The sequence below is a fragment of the Loxodonta africana genome, chromosome 1 (genome assembly GCF_030014295.1).
Source record: "Loxodonta africana isolate mLoxAfr1 chromosome 1, mLoxAfr1.hap2, whole genome shotgun sequence".
NCBI lineage: Eukaryota > Metazoa > Chordata > Mammalia > Proboscidea > Elephantidae > Loxodonta > Loxodonta africana.
In genome coordinates this window covers 82,322,769-82,340,879 of record NC_087342.1, presented here as the reverse complement: position 1 = coordinate 82,340,879, position 18,111 = coordinate 82,322,769, and the positions used below count along the sequence as shown (strand labels likewise).

At 39.6% G+C, this 18,111-nt stretch overlaps 1 non-coding gene across 1 annotated transcript; it reads right to left on the bottom strand.

Moving 5' to 3' along the window:
- Positions 1–4,026: 4,026 nt before the first annotated feature.
- TRNAL-AAG (transfer RNA leucine (anticodon AAG)) lies at positions 4,027–4,108 on the bottom strand. Its single transcript has one exon. It is a non-coding gene; the product is annotated as a tRNA-Leu (tRNA).
- Between the last annotated feature and the right edge of the window lie 14,003 nt (positions 4,109–18,111).

Genomic DNA, 18,111 nt, shown 5'->3' with positions numbered 1-18,111 from the left:
TCGCACACAACCATGACTGGATGTCCATGTGGGCGAGACCAGAGCTCTCTGTTCTCTGGTTACGGACACAGAGAATAAAATCCCGCTGCCCACCCCCAACCCCCAGGCACAGCTGACAAGAGGCTTCACCTCCGCCTGGTCACAGTCCCATCTGTGCGTACGCAATGAGTTTTAATAATTTTCTGAAGATGAATCTTTTTTTCTCTCCTGGAATTTGATGGATTTTTTTTTTTTTAATTCGTCTGTCTTCGTGCTTTATGATATTCGGGTATCATAAGCACACAGCAAAGGAAGAAAACTCAAGTCTCCAGTGTCCCGGCTTGAACCGAATATCAAACTCTTCGCCGCTGGAAGAAGTGTGAAAATCTCATCCTTCACTCTCCCTCAACCTTCCCAGTCCCCCAGTCTCTCCTTGCACAGCAAACATAGTCTCTCGGGGATATTATTTCCTCCATTTTTTATACAAATAAGGAAATTGCAAACCATTGTAGGGCATTTTCACTTGAGGTATGGTGGAGTGATTTCCAAACCAATACAGAAAGAGCTTCTTTCTTGCTTGACGGCATAGAATTCGTTTTATGGATGTTTGACAATATATATCTTGCCCATACAAACAAGCTGCAGTAAATAATATTCCTTATCTGACATGGCAAGTGGATGTGAGTACTTTCTATTCATGGAATTGCTGAAGCAGTCTATGTAATAGTGTGATGGTAATTCTGTTGGATCTTGCCTAATATACATTCCCACCAGCATGCCACAATGGTCTGGTTTCTCACACTATTGCAACCACTTTGGATTACTATACTAGTAACAATAAGAGGAAACCTATTGTATTCTATTGGATTGATTCTGGCTCACGGTGACCCCATGTGTTACAGGGTAGAACTGCTCCACAGGGTGTTCTTGGCTTTAACATTCACAGAGGCAGATTGTCAGGCCTTTCTTGCCTTTCTTTTCTGTGAGACTCTATGGGTCCAAACCAGTAACCTTTAGGTTAGCCCATAAAGATTTATCCTTTGGACACGAAATACCGTTCTTACATATAAAGAATAGTCAGAAATGACGAGAGTCTCATTTTCTTTAATAGACCATAATCGATCTTAACCTACTATTAGGGAGATAGTTACTTTGCTTATGTTCTCCAAAGGCGCCCTAGTTGAGAGCTCACTTATGTTCTCCAAGGGTGCCCTAGTTGAGAGCTTGGCTGCCAACCAAAAGTTCAAACCCTTGGATTTTTTATCGTCCAGTTAGAGGATTCGATCAAAACGGGCTAAGTTTCTGGAAATTTCGTCCTCAGATAGATTCAATTTACAATAGATTCGGCATCGGTGGGATTCCAACTGAATGGCCCCACAGAGACTGGAGCCTTAATCAAAGGCCTTAGACCTCTCAGACACACTGCCATAATGCCCAGGATGTTTCAATCAGATTTACCAAGACACAAGATTGTTATCCACCACCTTATTCTTTTCCTAGAATACTTCTACATGGTAGTCATCCAAAACACCAACAAATAATAACTAAAACTTATTGGAAATTTAGTACCTGCCATGCATTGTCCTTACTTTTACTGTCATTCAGTCCTCTAAATTGCCACAGTGATAGGTGCTTTTTACTATGATTTCCATTTTCCTGATGAAGAATATGAGGAACAGAGATATTAAGTAACTTGCTGAATGTCATCCAGCAGTAAGTGATGTTTAAAGCGGTAGTGGGAGACTTCACTTTCTTGTATATTTAGTCAGTATGGGTTAAAATCCTGAAGTGATTTTGGTCAAGGCTATGTGACAAACTGAAAGCAACAGCAAACTGTTGCTTTAATGTTCATGGAGTTAGATTGCCAGGCCTTTCTTCTGCAGTGCCACTGTGTGGGTCCCAGCCACTATTCGTTAGGTTACTAGTTGAGTGCAAACCGTTTTTGTCACTAAGAGACCTTTATGCCGACATAACACAAACAAACGAAACAATCCAAACTAGTTGCAGTCAATTGGATTCTTTGGGTAAATAACACTTTCAGATATTATAGCATACAGTAAACAAGCCATTGTTAGTCCACCTTGATGTTGCTTGGTCCAACGGAGCCACCCAGAAATTGGAAAATAAATCGCTATTTAAGTTCCACTTGTAAATGATGTAGCAAAATGGAAACTTCAGATGAATGATGTTGGACTAACTGGGTAGCCATCTAGGAAAATGAAAGTTTATATCAATATGTCATCGACGAAACTTAAATTCAAAATACACATAAAATTTAAAGGTAAAAAATGAAAAATAAAACCAAATATAAGTACTGGAGAGATTACATAGCTTTGGGTAGAAAACCAATTTTTACACAAAACATAGAAACAATGAAACCTTGACATAATTCAGTACATTAAAAAAATTCTACCTGAATACACCTCCATTCTCTTAAAAAAAAAAAAAAAAAACACAAGATGAGACAAAAAGAAACAACAACCAAAAACCCAAACAACCTACAAGAAGAGTGGAAAAAAAAATAAAAGAAAAGAATACCTCATGGAAAAAATATTTGTAATTTCCCTACTACATAACTGGGAAATATTAGTTTCCCTAAAGTGTAATGTGCAATAGAGTAGGTTTGGAAAGTGCGCAGTGTGGGGGGCGGGGCGGGGGGGGGGAAGTTTCCTATTGGCTTATGTGTCCCTGAGTGGAGCAAACTATTAATTGGCTGGGATGTTAACTGAAAGAATGGAAGTTGGAGTCCGCCCATAGGCACCTCAGAAGAAAACCCTGGTCATCTACTTCCAAAAAATCAGCCATCAAAAACCGTATGGAATACTCACCTCCAAACACCGTGTCCAATGATGCTGCTATACACAGCCTTCAACAGGCAGGCGAGTTGTTCATTTTTACTTAGCATTAGGTAATGAAATGAATCTGGCATTGAAGCGGACTTAAATTATTACCAATGGGCTTAGACTCTGAAAAAAAGTGCTATGTCACATGAGTCCATCTTCAGATTAAGCAAGAAAGCCAGAGGGGAAGGGCCACCACGGGTTCTCCAGGCTAATGGAGGAGAGCCACATTGCCCCAGAGGCTTCCAGTAGAGGAAAAAGAAGGAGAAACTGAAACCCAGGCCATTGGCCCTGCTTGTTTTATTATCTGGAAGCTTTTTCAGAGGCCCTGATTGTGTAATCAAAACCTTAGCAATTGGCAGGACTTCGTATTCGTTGGTGTTTTAAACTAAGAAACTTCCGGCCCAGCTATTCCAAGCACAGAGCCTATGAAAAGAACGCTGTAAAAAAAAAAAAAAAAAACGAAAGGAAACCTTAGGGAGCACAGTTCAACTCTGATATACCTGGAGTCTTCAGGAGTCAGAGCTGACTCCATGGCAACTGCATATTAGCTTGCTTATGCAAATAATATTCGTTGCAGGTAACCCCAGACTAACCCCAGGCTACTTGCCCGGGTAGGTAAAGGGAACGCTGGCGCCATACCGGTTAAGTGCTATGGCTGCTCACCAAAAGCTTGGCAGTTCGAATCCAACAGGCGCTCTTTGGAAACTCCATGGTGGCAGTTCTACACTGTCCTATAGGGGCGCTATGAGTCGCAATCGACTCGGCGGCAATGGGATTGGTTTTTTGGGTTTGCGTAGGCAGAATCCGATGCAGGTGGAATGGGGAGGGGAGGTGGTGGAAGAGTTTCACCGTGTATAAAGTCTTACGTTTTTGTAATTTGGAAATATATGAGTTATATTTGTTTAAATATATAAACATTTTAAAAACCATAAAGATTGAATCCTTGGACACGAACTACTGCTCTTAGATTGATCTTAACCTATTATTAGGGAGACAAATGTCTTGCTTATGTTCTTCAAGGGCTCCCTAGTTGAGGGCTCGGCTGCCAAACAGAAGCCTAAATTCAGCAGCCGCTCCTTGGAAACTTTATGGGGCAGTTTCGCGCTGTGCTGTATAGGCTCGCTACGAGTCGGAAGTGACTGAATCAAAGCGGGTAAAGTTTTTGGTAATTTCGTTCTCTGATGGATTCCATTTCCAATAGAGTTGGCAGCGGTGGGATTCGAACCCACGCCCCCGCAGGGACTGGAACCTTAATCCAGCGCCTTGGACCGCTCGGCCACGCTACCGTGCTCCCGAGAAACTCTTAAATCATTATATTTAGGAAGATACAAGAGTGTTTTCCATGACGTTATACTTTTCCTAGAACATTTCTACACGGTACTGGTCCAAAACTAAAATTTATTGGAAATTTATTACGTGCCATGCACTTACCTTACATTTACTGTCATTCAGTCCTATAAACTGCCTCAGTGGTAGGTACTGTTACTATGATCTGCATTTTCCTGCTGGAGATTACCAGATACAGAGATAATCAGTAACCTGCTGAATGTCACCCAGCTGTAAGTGATGTTTAAAGCAGTAGTGGAAAACTTCACTGTGTTGTATATTTATTCAGTCGGTGGTAAAATTCTGAAATGATTTTGATGAAGGCTATGTGACAAACAGAGCAACAGCAAACTTATGTATGACTTAGCACTGATTGCTTTTGGGGAATGGAGACGTATTAAAAAAACCAGGAAAGCCATTGTCATCCAGTCGACCTTATAGGACAGAGCAGGAGTACCCAAAGGGCTCCCAAGGAGGAGCTGATGGACTCCAACTGCTTGGCCTTTTGGTTACTAACCCAACTCTCGATCACTGTGCAATCAGGGTTCCACTGGTCGGAGCATGGTATATGGAAGTCTAATATTTCGGTAATTTCACTGATGCTTGAAATGTTCCCAGTGTGGAGAAATTTACTAAAAGGAATTTAAGTGGTGCCTTCTTAGCACAGCAGGTAGCCAGTCAGTCTCATAATCTGAGGATCCTGATTTCAAGCCTTAGAGAGAGTACCAAGGTTTTTCTTGTCTCTTCTACTAAACCCTTTTGAAAAAGAAACGTAGTAAGAAAAATTGTAACACTGATCAAGTTTTTGAGTACAAAACGCAGATTCCAGAAGTATCTCCGAGTAATCCTGAGTGATGTGATTATAGGTAGGGAGCAGGACCTGTAATTTTTAACACTCTGCCAAGGAATCCTTAAAAAACTTTATCAATTTCTTTTTGTAGCCAGACAGCTTTTCAATACGCTGACTACAGTACAACCTAATACCAAACTCTGGATTAGTTACCTATTGCTACTGTAGGAAATTATCACAAATTTAACGGCTTCAAAAAACACAAATTTATTATTTTCAGTTCTGGAGGTCAGAAGCCTGAAATGGGTCCTAGGGAACTAAACTCAAAATGTTGGCGGAGTTGCATTGTCTCTGGAGACTATGGTAGAGAATACACTCCTTGTGTTTCCCGGCATCTGACTCCACTCACACTCTTTTGCTCAAGTCTACTTTATGCTGATCTGTGGTTCTGTTGTCGCATTGCTTTTTCTAACGGTGAACCACCTGTCTACCTCTGATAAGGATCTTGTGACTATATTGGGCCCACCCAGAAAATGCAGACATTTTTTTCCATCTAAACATCCTTCACTTAATCAAGTGTGCAAAATACCTTTTGCCATGGAAGGTAACAGATTCACAGTTTTTGGATATTAGGATGAGGATAGTTTATGGGGATATAACTACACATGGTACAGTCTTCCTTCTGGTCTACGAAGATTCACAACTGTCCCACATGTAAAAACATTCACTTCATCCCAGCATCCCCCCAAATAGCAACCCATTACAGCATCAACTCAAAGACCAAAATTCTCATCTAAATCTCATCAGCCCAAAAGTCCTAAATCTTCTATTATCTATACCCTCTAAATAAGTATGGGTGAGGCTCTGGTATAATCCCTCCTGAGATACAATTACTGTTTTTCTGTGAATCTGTGAAATTCAACAAACAAATTATCTGCTCCTCAAAATGCAGTGTGAGACAGGCATAGGGTAAGACTTTTAGACATTTCGATTAAAGAAGGGAAGAAATTGAAAGACAAAAAGGAGCCACTGGTCCCAAGAAGTGTCTAAATCCAGCCAGGTAAATAACATTAGTTATCAAGGCTTGGAGTTAATGCTCTGTGGTTTAATGGCTCTGCCATCAGAGTCATCCTCTCAAAATCATCTTTCCACTTACATGAAAAGTGAAGAGCACATGTTTTTACCAACTTCTGCATTCTGAAATCGATCAAACATGCAATCAATGTACCTTGAAAAAAATTTTTTACTGGTAATTGAATTGTGACAGTTGGAAACAAAGAAGAAGGACAAGTAGCTGTAAAATATGGCCTTGGTGATAGAAATAGTGCTGAAGATCGCATGACAGAATTTTGCAAGACCAACGACTTCTTCATTGTACATACCATTTTTTCACCAACATAAATGGTTACCATGCACATGAAACTAACCAGATGGAATACATAGGAATCAAATTGAATAAATCTGTGGAAGGAAATGATGGAGAAGCTGAATATCAGCAGTCGGAACAAGGCCAGGGCAGACGGAGGAATAATCGGTGAATTTATTATATGCAAGTTCAAGCTGAAGCTGAAGAAAATTAAAACAAGTCCATGAGAACAAAGTGTGAACTTGAGCATATCCTATCCACATTTTGAAACCATCTCAAGAATAGATTTGACACATTGAACACTAATGACCAAGGACCAGAAAAGTTATGGGATGACATCAAGGACATCATACGTGAAGAAAGCAAGAAGTCCTTAAAAAGAAAGGAAAGACAAAAATGGATGCCAGAAGAGACTCTGAAACTTGTCCTTGAATGTTGACTAGCTAAAGAGAATGGAGGAAATGATGAAGTAAAAGAACTCAAGTGAAATCTAAACAGAAGTTTTCAAGGGGCAGCTCAGGAAGATAAAGCAAAGAATTATGATGAAATGTGCGAAGTCCTGGTGTTAGAAAACCAAAAGGGAAGAACACACTTGGCTTTTCTCAATCTGAAAGAACTGAGGAAAAAATTCAAGTCTCAAGTTGTAATATTGAAGGGTTGTATGGGCAAAATATTGACTGATGCAGGAAGCATCAGAAGAAGATGGAAGGAATACATAGAGTAAGTATAGCAAAGAAAACTGTACAAATGTCAACCATTTCAGGAGGCAGCATGTGATCAAGAGCCAAGGAGAGTGTAAGAACAAGTTTAAGCTGCTCTGAATGTGTTGAAAAAAAACACGTCTCCAGAACTGACAGAATACCAATTGAGATATTTCAAAAAAAAAAAAAAGAAAAGCAGATGCAACCCTGAAAGCACTCACTCATCTCTGCCAGAAAATTTGGAAGACAGTTACCTGGTCCACCTCCTAGAAGTGATCCATATTTGTTCCCATTCCAAAGAAAGGTGATCCAATAGAATGCAGAAATTATTGAGCAATATCATTAATAGCACTCAAAAGTAAAATTTTGCTGAAGCTATTTCTAAAATGGTGGCAGCAGTACATCGACAAGGAACCAGCAGAAATTTAAGCCAGATTCAAAATAGGACATGGAATGAAGGACATCATTGCTGATGTTAGATGGATCTCGGCTGAAAGCAGAGAATACCAGAAAGATGTTCCCCTGTGTTTTATTAACTATGCAAAGACATATAACTGTGTGGATCATAACAAATTATGGATGGCATTGTGAAAAATGGGAATTCCAGAACATTCAGTTGTGCTCATGGAGAACATGTGCATAGACCAACAGACAGTTGTTTGAACGGAAGAAGGGGATATTGCCTGTTTTAAAATCCGAAGAAGTGTGTATGAAGGTTGTATTCTTTCACCATACTTATTCAATCTCTATGCTGAGCAAATAATACCAGAAACTGTACTCTATGAAGAAAAACAGAGCATAAGGACTGAAGAAAGACTCATTAACGACTTTCCATATGCAGATGACACAACGTTGCCTGCTGAAAGGGGGGCGGGATATGAAGCACTTACTGATGAAAATCAAAGTCCACAGCCTTCAGTATGGATTGAACCTCAATATAAAAAAAGGAAATGAAAAATCCTCACAGCTAGACCAATAAGAGAAGTTATGAAAAGGGAGAAAATAATGAAGGTGTTAAGGATTTCATTTTACTTGGGTCCAGAATCAACGCCCATGGAAACAACAGTCAAGAAATCAAAAGACGCACTGTGTTGGGCAAATCTGCTGCAAAAGGCCTCTTTAAAGTGTTAGAAAGCAATGATGTCACTTTGAGGAGGACTGAGGTGCAGCTGACCCAAGCCATAGTATTTTCAATTACCTCATAAGCATGTGAAAGCTGGACAATGAGTAAGGAAGGCGGAGAAGAACGGATACCTTTGAAGTATGATGTTGGTGAAGAATTTTGAATATACTATAGACTGCCAAAAGAAAGAACAAATCTGTCTTGGAAGAAATACAGCCAGAATGTTCCTTAGAAGCAAGGATGGCAAGATTTCATCTCACATATTTTGGGCATGTTTTCAGGAGGGACTTATCCCTGGAGCAGGATATCTAGCTTGGTAAAGCAGGTAGACAAAAAAAGAAGGCCCTCAATGACATAGATTGCCACAGTGGCTGCAACAATGGGCTTAAACAGTCTGGGAAGTGTTTCTTTCTGTTATAACTAGGGTTGCTATGAGTTGGAACTGATTGGACAGCACCTAACAAGAATAACAACAAAGCATGTGTTTGCTTCCGAGTAGTTTTATCGGCCTATTTCCTGTCTATAGAATATTAGGAGTCTGCTACAGGAATTCAGGGGTACATGATTTATTAAGGGAGTGCTCTTCAGGATGGGAGAAGGAAAGAAGCCAAACAATAATGTTCTCTTGGGTGAAGCCTAGAGTTAGCATGACCCATGCGACAAGGGTGCTGGGATGTAAATCCCATAGCACAGTTGTCCTTGAGTCAAGGGGTTTGAAATTTTGCACCTTCTATTCCCTCCAGTCAGTCATTGGCTGCTGCTGGAAATGGAGTGGTGGCATAATCTACCAGATGACTCCAAACCAAGGGCAATTTACTGGAGAAGGTAATACAGATAAACCATGGGGTGGTTGGGTCCAGTGGTTGTAAAAAGAAAATGGGAAAATAGTTTTTTGAAGTACCAAGATCATGTACTGTGGTTATTTGGTGCTGTCAAGTTGATTTTGACTCATAGTGACCCTATACAAAACAAAATGAAACACTGCCTGGTCCTGTGCCATCCTCAGAATCAGTGTTATGCTTGAACCCGATATTGTAGCCACTGTGTCAATCCATCCCAGTGAGGGTCTTCCTCTTTTTTAATGACCCTCTATTTTACCAAGACTGATGTCCTTCTCCAGGAACTGGTCCCTCCTGATAACACGTCTAAAGTATGTGAGACCGAATCTAGTCATCCTTCCTTCTAAGGAGTATTCTGGCTGTAGTTTTTCCAAGACAGATTTGTTCTTTCTTCTGGCAGTCCATGGTATAGTCAATATTCTTGGCCAACACCATAATCAAAGTCCTCAATTCTTCTTCGATCTTCCTTATTCATTGTCCAGCTTTTGTATGCATAGGAGGCGACTGAAAACACCTCTGCTTGGGTCAAGTGCACCTTGGTCTTCAAGGTGACATTTTTGCTTTGTAACACTTTAAAGAATTTCTTTGTAGCAGTTTTGCCCAGTGCAACCCATCATTTGATTTCTTGATTGCTGCTTCCATCAGTGTTGATTGTGGGTCCAGGTAAAATGAAGTCCTTGACAACTTCAATAGTTTTTCCATTTATCATGATTTGGCATATTGGTTCAATTTTGAGGATTTTTTGTTTTCTTTACATAGAGAGGTAATTCATACTGAAGGCTATAGTCTTTGGTGTTCATCAGTAAGTACTTTAAAATCCTTTGGCTTTCAGCTAGCAAGGTTGTTTCATCTGCATATCTCAGGTTGTTAAGTAGTCTTCCTCCAATCTTGATGCCAAGTTTTCAGTGTGCTCAGTAATCACTTGTTACCCTTTCCAGTGTCATTCAAGAGCAAGACAGAAAAAGAAAGATTGAAAGAAGGGAGAAAGAACAGGCTGGATCATTTCAATGGAAATTTCTTTAGGTTGATAAGCAGTGTTTGGAGTATGGAACCACCTGCGTTTACCAAGAAGCAAAGCTTCTTCCTGTTTTACCTATTCCTCCCATGTCTTGCCTTTCTCCTACTCTACCAATCATTCACCATCTCTTGAAATTGGATCCCATTTTCAGACGTGGATAGCAACTGAATCCATATAATTTTGGCTGAGTGGATAATACGGAATAAGTTAAGACAGTATTTGAAAACACAGGAACCTTGATAATATTTTTAGGAATGACTGAAATAGCCTTTACAGGTAGAGGAAAGTGCTGAAGTGAAAGACCATTGGACTGGAAGATCTAAAGATCCTGGATTTCAGCGGCTTTAGTTAGTTTTGCATAATTACTTTCTTATAAAACAGGTGCATTGCAAGGCGTAGGATTCTAATGGAAATGAGTAGTACATCTATACAACACAGAACTATGTGGTTTTTGTTTGTTTTAAGTCTGTATCTATGTTTAGGAGTCCTGGTGGCTCAGTGATTAACGTGGCAGCGCTTCCGTAAAAATTAAAAACAACAGAAGCAAACCCACTGCTGTCGAGTCCTACTCATAGGTACCCCTTAGGGTTTCCAAGACTGTCAACCTTTACAGAAGCAGAGTTCCGCATTTTTCCTCCTGCGGAAGCCAATGTCAGTTTCGGGCCGCAGAGCTTTACAGTTAGTGGTCGATAGATTTAACCGCTGTGCCAGGCCTGGAAACCCTACCGAGTAAATCTTCCAAATCCTTATGAATCGGAACGGACTCGACAGCAAATGGTAGGTTTTGACACTTTTTACTTATTTTGGCAAATGCAATCAAGGTGTATGCATATATATTTTTATCATCCCCTCCCTTATGTACTTGTTCCTTGGGTCGTTACGAGTCGGAACAGACTCGACAGCCAGGAGTATGGTTTGGTTTTGAGGTCTTACACGAAGTGCTAAGAGAAGTTTTGTGTATTTTATTTAAAATTAAAAAAAAAAAAAAAGAAACTGAAATTCAGTGAGAATACCTAGGAACTGTTGGAATAAATTCCATTTTGCTACATGCTTTTGCACTTAATATCCATTTCTGCTTTGATATTACGTATTATGTGGCGGAGGGGATGAGGAATGTTTTTAATCAGAAGAAATGTGAGAAAGTTCTGTAGAAAAAGAATCAGTACACTGTACGAGGAAGGTTTCTGCGTGGCGCGGAAGGTTTGGGCTCGGTACCTACTGGTAATGGAAAGGTGGCCAGTTGGAATTCACTCAGCGGCACCGTGGAAGAAAAATTCTGGGCATCTGCTTCCTTATGAATTGTTGCTCGGTATCCACATGTCGCTATGAGCGGGAATCGATTTGACGGCACTGGGTTTGGTTTCGGTTTTTTTATGGAGATGTTACCGACTCAAGGTGACTCCATGTGTTGGCTGAAATCTTAACATACGCAGAAGGCCAGGCCTTTACTACCGCTGGAACTAACAATCTAGGTTAGCACTCTAGCGCATTTATGCCCCTTTGGTTCCATTAAAGGTGAAATCCAAGAAACCGCGCCCACTACCTTGGAGTCTATTCAGAGCTGTAACCTTTGCAGAAGTAGACTGCCAAGTCTTTCACCCGCAGAGCGCAGTGGTGGGGTCCAGCCGCAGATCTTTTTAGCTGGCAGCTGAGCGCTTAACCAGTGTACCACCAGGTTTCCCCATAAAGACTGAAGCCTAGGAAAACCTACTGAGCAGCAGTTCTCCTCTGTTTACACGTGGGGTCTCCATGAGTCAAAATCAACCTTGATGGGAACAGGAACACCCATCCAGAACAACAACGGAATTTCTTACCTTCCCCCATTTCAGTTTCGTGTTTTCCTTCTATCGCCCACAGTGAGAGCCCTGGTTTACAAGAACCTCAATATGTGTACTCATTTACTGAAGCCTAAAACTTGCACGAAGTAATATCAGAATTGCTACACCCATAGCACTATTAAAAACAAAAACAAAACTCAGCTAAGTAGAGTTTAATATTTGAGTTTTTTTTTTCTTACAATGAGGATGAAACATTGTGTAAAACATTTTCTTGAATCAGTTCTCTTTTTTCTCATATATGGACATGTAATTCCTTTGAAATATTTTAGATGTGTTCCATTTGCATTCATATTTAGAGCATTCTCACACACATTTGACTTAGTTTTATTTATTTATTTGCCTGTGTGAAATATTAATATCTTTCCAAGACTCAAAAGGATACAGAAACTTACATTCAGACAAGTTACAAAAGAATGTTTTATCCCAGGACTCAGCCAGGTGATGGGAAGAACGGAAGCAGGTTCCGGGCAGTCTGGTGGAAGACCACCCACCAGGAACAGTGTCTTTCTTTCTAGCACTAAGACATCCTTCTCTTGGTGTATCCGTGTCTGAGAGGGTGCAGTGTAGGGAGTTTGGAAACAGGAAAGCTGACCATGAGGTAATTTTATCTTAACAACAGTCCTCTAAGATTAGGCCAACAGTCATGCTGATTCCTCTGAAATATTGTTTTTACCCGGGGTATACCTCAGTGGAAGAGTGCGTGCTTAGCATGCAAGAGGTCCTGGGTCCGATCCCTAGTACCTCCATCCTTCTTTCCTGTCAAAGCCTAGTCATTCATCGTCTTAGTCTCAGAAAGTTGCTTCTTTCTTAATCTGACTCATTTTGTCCTTGGTGTTTCAATCTTTACTGACTTGTCGGGACATTGGTGCTCTCATAAAGTTCTTTGGTGTCATTCTTATTCATGCATTCTCTCCAAGCACTCTCATTACTCACTGGTACATGGGCCACCAGCTGCACATCCCAAAGACTAAGCAGACTGTTGAGACGATTTGGGGAAACATCGAGTGTCAAGAAGACAGAGAATTTGAAAGAAGCGAAACCTGTTCCAACGCTTGGGAAATACCATTGTTCCTTCTTTGGGATGGACAATAGAAAATTCTGAAATAATGTTAGGTAAAGAAGAATTCATTCCTGCCAAAGAGGAGAGCCATTTTCTCATCCTATTTTGTCTTCTGGCATGTTCTAAGATATTGAGAAGTAGATGTTCAACCCAGATTTGAGCTGGAGATGCAAAGACTCAACACCCTGTCTTGCCTACCTCTCATTCATGGTCATGGATATGGAGCAGAAATAAGCCATCAAAGTGCATAGCAACTTCTTTCTCTACCTGACCTGAGTGAACTCAGTGTCTGGGTGTGGTTGGGGGAGTCCCATCTTTGAAGAAGCTACAAAACAGAAATGGAGTACAAATCCTAAACACTCAAGGGTCAAAAGAAGAGAGAACAGTCACATTAACCCAAAGACCTCAGATAAGGTCTACATTGTTTCAGGACAGTTGCCACATCCTTGTTGAATGATCTTAGTTTCCTTATAAACATTTTCAATTGTTGAGCTGAGAATAAAAATAACCTTGATGAATCAATGTAAATTTGATCCTGCAGTCCAGAAGATGAACTAAAAGGCTTCTTTGTGTTTTTCCCTAAACCTGGAGAAAATCCTATAGAGAGACCTTGTAGAGGAAGGCTCACAGGTGAAAAAAGGCTAGTTTGTCCATAGGAAACCGGGAATCGGTTATGATAGTGGAGGTGAGAATCCAAGAGACTGGAGACCTTTCATACTGCATCATCCCCTTTTCTCTTCTTTCCAAAAGCTGCAACTATCCACCTTCTATCCTTCTGTCACAGGCCACTCCTAAGCCCATTTTGAGGTCACCTACTTGACTTGCAAAGGACTCACCTACTTTGCTTCTGCACCCATAGTAACCAAAAAAACCAAAAACAAACAAACAAGAAAACCCGACCTGATACCGTCAAGTGAATTCCGAGTTATAATGACCCTATCCATTGGCCTTCCAAAAACTGATAGATTTAAACTGCTGTCCTTACAGTTAGCAGCCAAACTATTAACCACCAACACCGGGTCCACACCTATATTTAAAAAAAAAAAAAAAAAAAGTTGCCTTTGAATCAATTCCAACTCATAGGGACCCTACAGGATAGAGTAGAACTATCCCCAAAAGTTTCAGTGGATTGGGTAATTGATTTGAACTACTGACCTTTTGGTTAGCAGATTGAAGGCTTAACCATTGCTCTACCAGGGATAGGACTGAGGAAAAGGTGCCTGAGTATGTAGTTATTATTGATTGTACAGAGTCTCTGACTTTCTGTGGCTACAGTCCCCCTCTTTAGACTCCTTTTGAGCTAAGAGCAGTATGTGAACTGTAGAGGAGCCAGATAGAATTCTTTAGGAAAAAGTTCATTTTCAGTAGATTTCATCTAAGTGTAGAAATACGTGGAACAAACAGACACGAATTTGGTTTTTTTACTCTTTGCATTTCAAGCAAAATCTAACAAATTTGATCAGTTGTGGTGGTGATTAATCTCAAAGCAGCTGGGTCATCTGATATTACTCTCAACTCTGCTCCTACCACATCCGTACACAGAAATTGGGAGATCTCTGTTGGTGCAATTTCCTCATTCATTCCAGAGAGGCCAATTCTGAAAGATGAGCTGTCACCCAGATGAACATTTTTATTAGTTCTCTATTGTCTTTATTTTCAGTCACACCAAGGCCTGTTTTCAGACTACAACACTCTAGCACATACACTAGGTATCTTCTGGCTTCTCTAGCCTTCCTAACCTTGTTTCCCACATGGAAATTCAAATTACTTATAAATATTTATTTTACTTCCCTATTTAGCTGATTTGTTGGCAGAAAACTGCCCTGATATCATGAAAGAGGAGAAGATATCTATTCAAGATGCTCATCAAACTCCATGTAAGGTAGATCTCAAAAGAAAGTTGCCAAGACATATTATAATCAAACTTGCCAAAACCACAGATAAAGAGAGAATCTTAAGAGTGGCTAGGGATAAATGAAAACCCACCTAAAAATGGAGAGTCAATAAGAATAAGCTCAGACTGCTCTGCAGAAACCACGCAGGCACAAAGTCAAAGGGATAACTTATATAAAGTGTTGAAGGAAAAAAATTGTCAGCCAAGAATCAAAATTTGAGGGACAGCAAAACCGTCTCTCAAATATGAAGGAGAAATTAGGACATTTTTAGATAAACAGAAGTTTAGGGAATTTATAAAATCCAAACCAAAACTACAAGAACTACAAAAGGAGATCTCCGGTTAGAAAATCAATAATATCAGATAACGACCCAAGACTAGAACTCAGGACAGAGTATCCAGTGGTCAACCCAGATAGGGAAATGAGAAAAATAAATCAAGATAAAAAAAATACACAAAACAGGGAAAAAATTATGTCATTTATGTTGAAGGAGACAACATTAAATCAATATACAGGGATTAAGAAATGCAGTCATAGATCTTTCATATGGAGAGGAAGTCAAGATGACATAAAGCAATAAAAATTAGGGTTAAACTAAGAAAAATAGGGGTAAATATTAAGGTAACCCCAAAGGAGACTAACAATCCTACTCATAAAAATAAAACACATAGAAAAAAATTAAGTCTTAGCAAAATCAAAATCAACAACAACAAATAAGAGGAAAAGACAATATATAAAGATAAACTACTCGGCACAAAAAATTAAGTGGGAAAAAGAAAATGTCAACAACACACACAAAAAAACACATCAAAATGACAGCACTAAACACGTACCTATCCATAATTATGCTGAATGTAAATGGAGTAAATGCACCAACAAAGAGACAAAAAAGTGACAGAATGGATGAAAAAACATGATCTGTCTATATATTGCCTACAAGAGACACACCTTAAACTTACAGACACAAACAAAAACTCAAAGGATGGAAAAAATATATCAAGCAAACAACAGTCAAAAAAGAGCAGGAGTGCCAATATTAACTTCTGACAAAATAGACTTTAAAATTAAATCCCCCAAAAAGGTTAAGGAAAATGAAAACCAAACCAAACCCACCACCGCTGAGTTGATTCCAGCCCATAGCGGCCCTATAGAACAGAGAAGAACTGCTCCACAGAGTTTCCGAGGGGCTCCTGGTGGATTCAAACTGCTGACCTTTGGTTAGCAGCCATAGCTCTTAACCACTACACCACCAAGGTTTCCCAGGATAAGGAAGGACACTATATAATGATTAAATGGACAATATACCAGGGGGATAAAACCCTATTTCGTATTTATGCACCCAATGACAGAGCTTCAAGACATGTAAAACAAACTCTAACAGCATTGAAAATTGAGATAGACAGCTCCACAACAATAATAATAGTACAATAATAGTAGCAGACTTCAATACACCACTTTCAGTGAAGGACAGAATATCCAGAAAGTAGCTCAATAAAGACATGGGAGAGCTAAACCCCACAATCAACCAACTTGACCTCATAGACATATACTGAACACTCCGACCAACAGCAGAAACCCTGGTGGCATAGTGGTTAAGTGCTACAGCTACTAACCAAAGATTTGGCAGTTCAAATCTGCCAGAAGCTCCTTGGAAACTCTATGGAGCAGTTCTACTCTGTCCTATAGGGTTGCTATGAGTTGGAATTGGCTCAATGGTACTAGGTTTGCCACCCAAAAGCAGTCAAGTATACTTTCTTTTCCAGGGCGGATGCAACATTCCTTAGAATAGACCACATATTAGGTCATAAGGCAAGCCTTGGCAGAATCCAAAACATCGAAATATTACAAAGCATTTTCTCTGACAATAAGGCCGTAAAAGTAGAAATCAATAAAAGAAAAAGCAGGGAAAAGAAATCAAACACTTGGAAACTGAACGATACCCTGCTCAAAAACCACTGAGTTGTAGAAGACATTAAGGATGAAATAAAGAAATTCATGGACTCCAATGACGATGAAAACACTTCCTATCAGAACCTTAGGGACACAGCAAAAGCAGAGTTCAGAGGTAAATTTACATCAATAAATGCACACATGGAAGAAGAAGAAAGGGTCAGAATCAAAGAATTGTCCCTACAACCTGAACAAATAGAAAGAGAGCAAAAAAAAGAAACCCTCAGGCACCAGAAGAAAGCAAGCAATAAAAATTAAAGCAGAATTCAATGAAATAGAAAACAGAAAAACAATTGAAAGAGTTAACAAGACCAAAACTGGTTCTTTAAAAAAATTAACAAAACTTATAAGCCATTGGCCAAACTGAGAAAAGGAAAACAGGAGAGGAAGCACATAAACTGAATAAGAAAAGAGATGGCAATATCACAGCAGAACTCAACTGAAAGTAAAAGAATCATATGAGATAACTGTGAAAAATTGTGCTTCAACAAATTTGAAAACCTAGAAAAAATGGATGAATTTCTAGAAACACACTATCTACCTAAACTAACACAAACAGAGGTAGAACAACTAAACAAACCCATAACGAAAGAACAGATTGAAAAGGTAAATAAGAAACACTCAGGGAAAAAAAAAAACCCTGGCCCTGATGGCGTCACTGCAGGTTTCTACCAAACTTTCAGAGAAGAGTTAACACTACTTCTACTGAAGGTATTTCAGAGCATACAAAAGGACGGAATACTGCCACCCTCATTCTAGGAAGCCAGCATATCCCTGATACCAAAACCAGGTAAAAACACCACACACACACACACAAAAAAAAATTACAGACCTATATCCCTCATGAATTTAGATGCAAAAATCCTCAACAAAATTCTAGGCAATAGATTCAACAACATATCAAAAAAATAATTCACCATGACCAAGGGGGATTCATACCAGGTATGCAGCGATGGTTCAACATTAGAAAAACAATTAATGGGATCCATCATATAAATAAAACAAAAGACAAAAACCACATGAACTTATCAAGTGATGTGGAAAAGGCATTTGACAAAGTCCAACATGGGTTCATGATAAAAACTCTCAGCAAAATAGGAATAGAGGGAAAATTCCTGAACATTATAAAGGGCATTTATTTCTACAAAGCCAACAGCCAACATCATCCTAAATGGAGAGAGTCTGAAAGCATTCCCCTTTGGATCAGGAAACAGACAAAGATGCCCTTTATCAACACTCTTATTCAACATTGTGCTGGAGGTCCCAGCCAGAGCAATTAGGCTAGATAACGAAATAAAGGGAATCCAGATAGGTAAGGAAGTAGTGAAAGTATCTCTATTTGCAGATGACATGGTCTTATACACAGAAAACCCTAAAGAATCC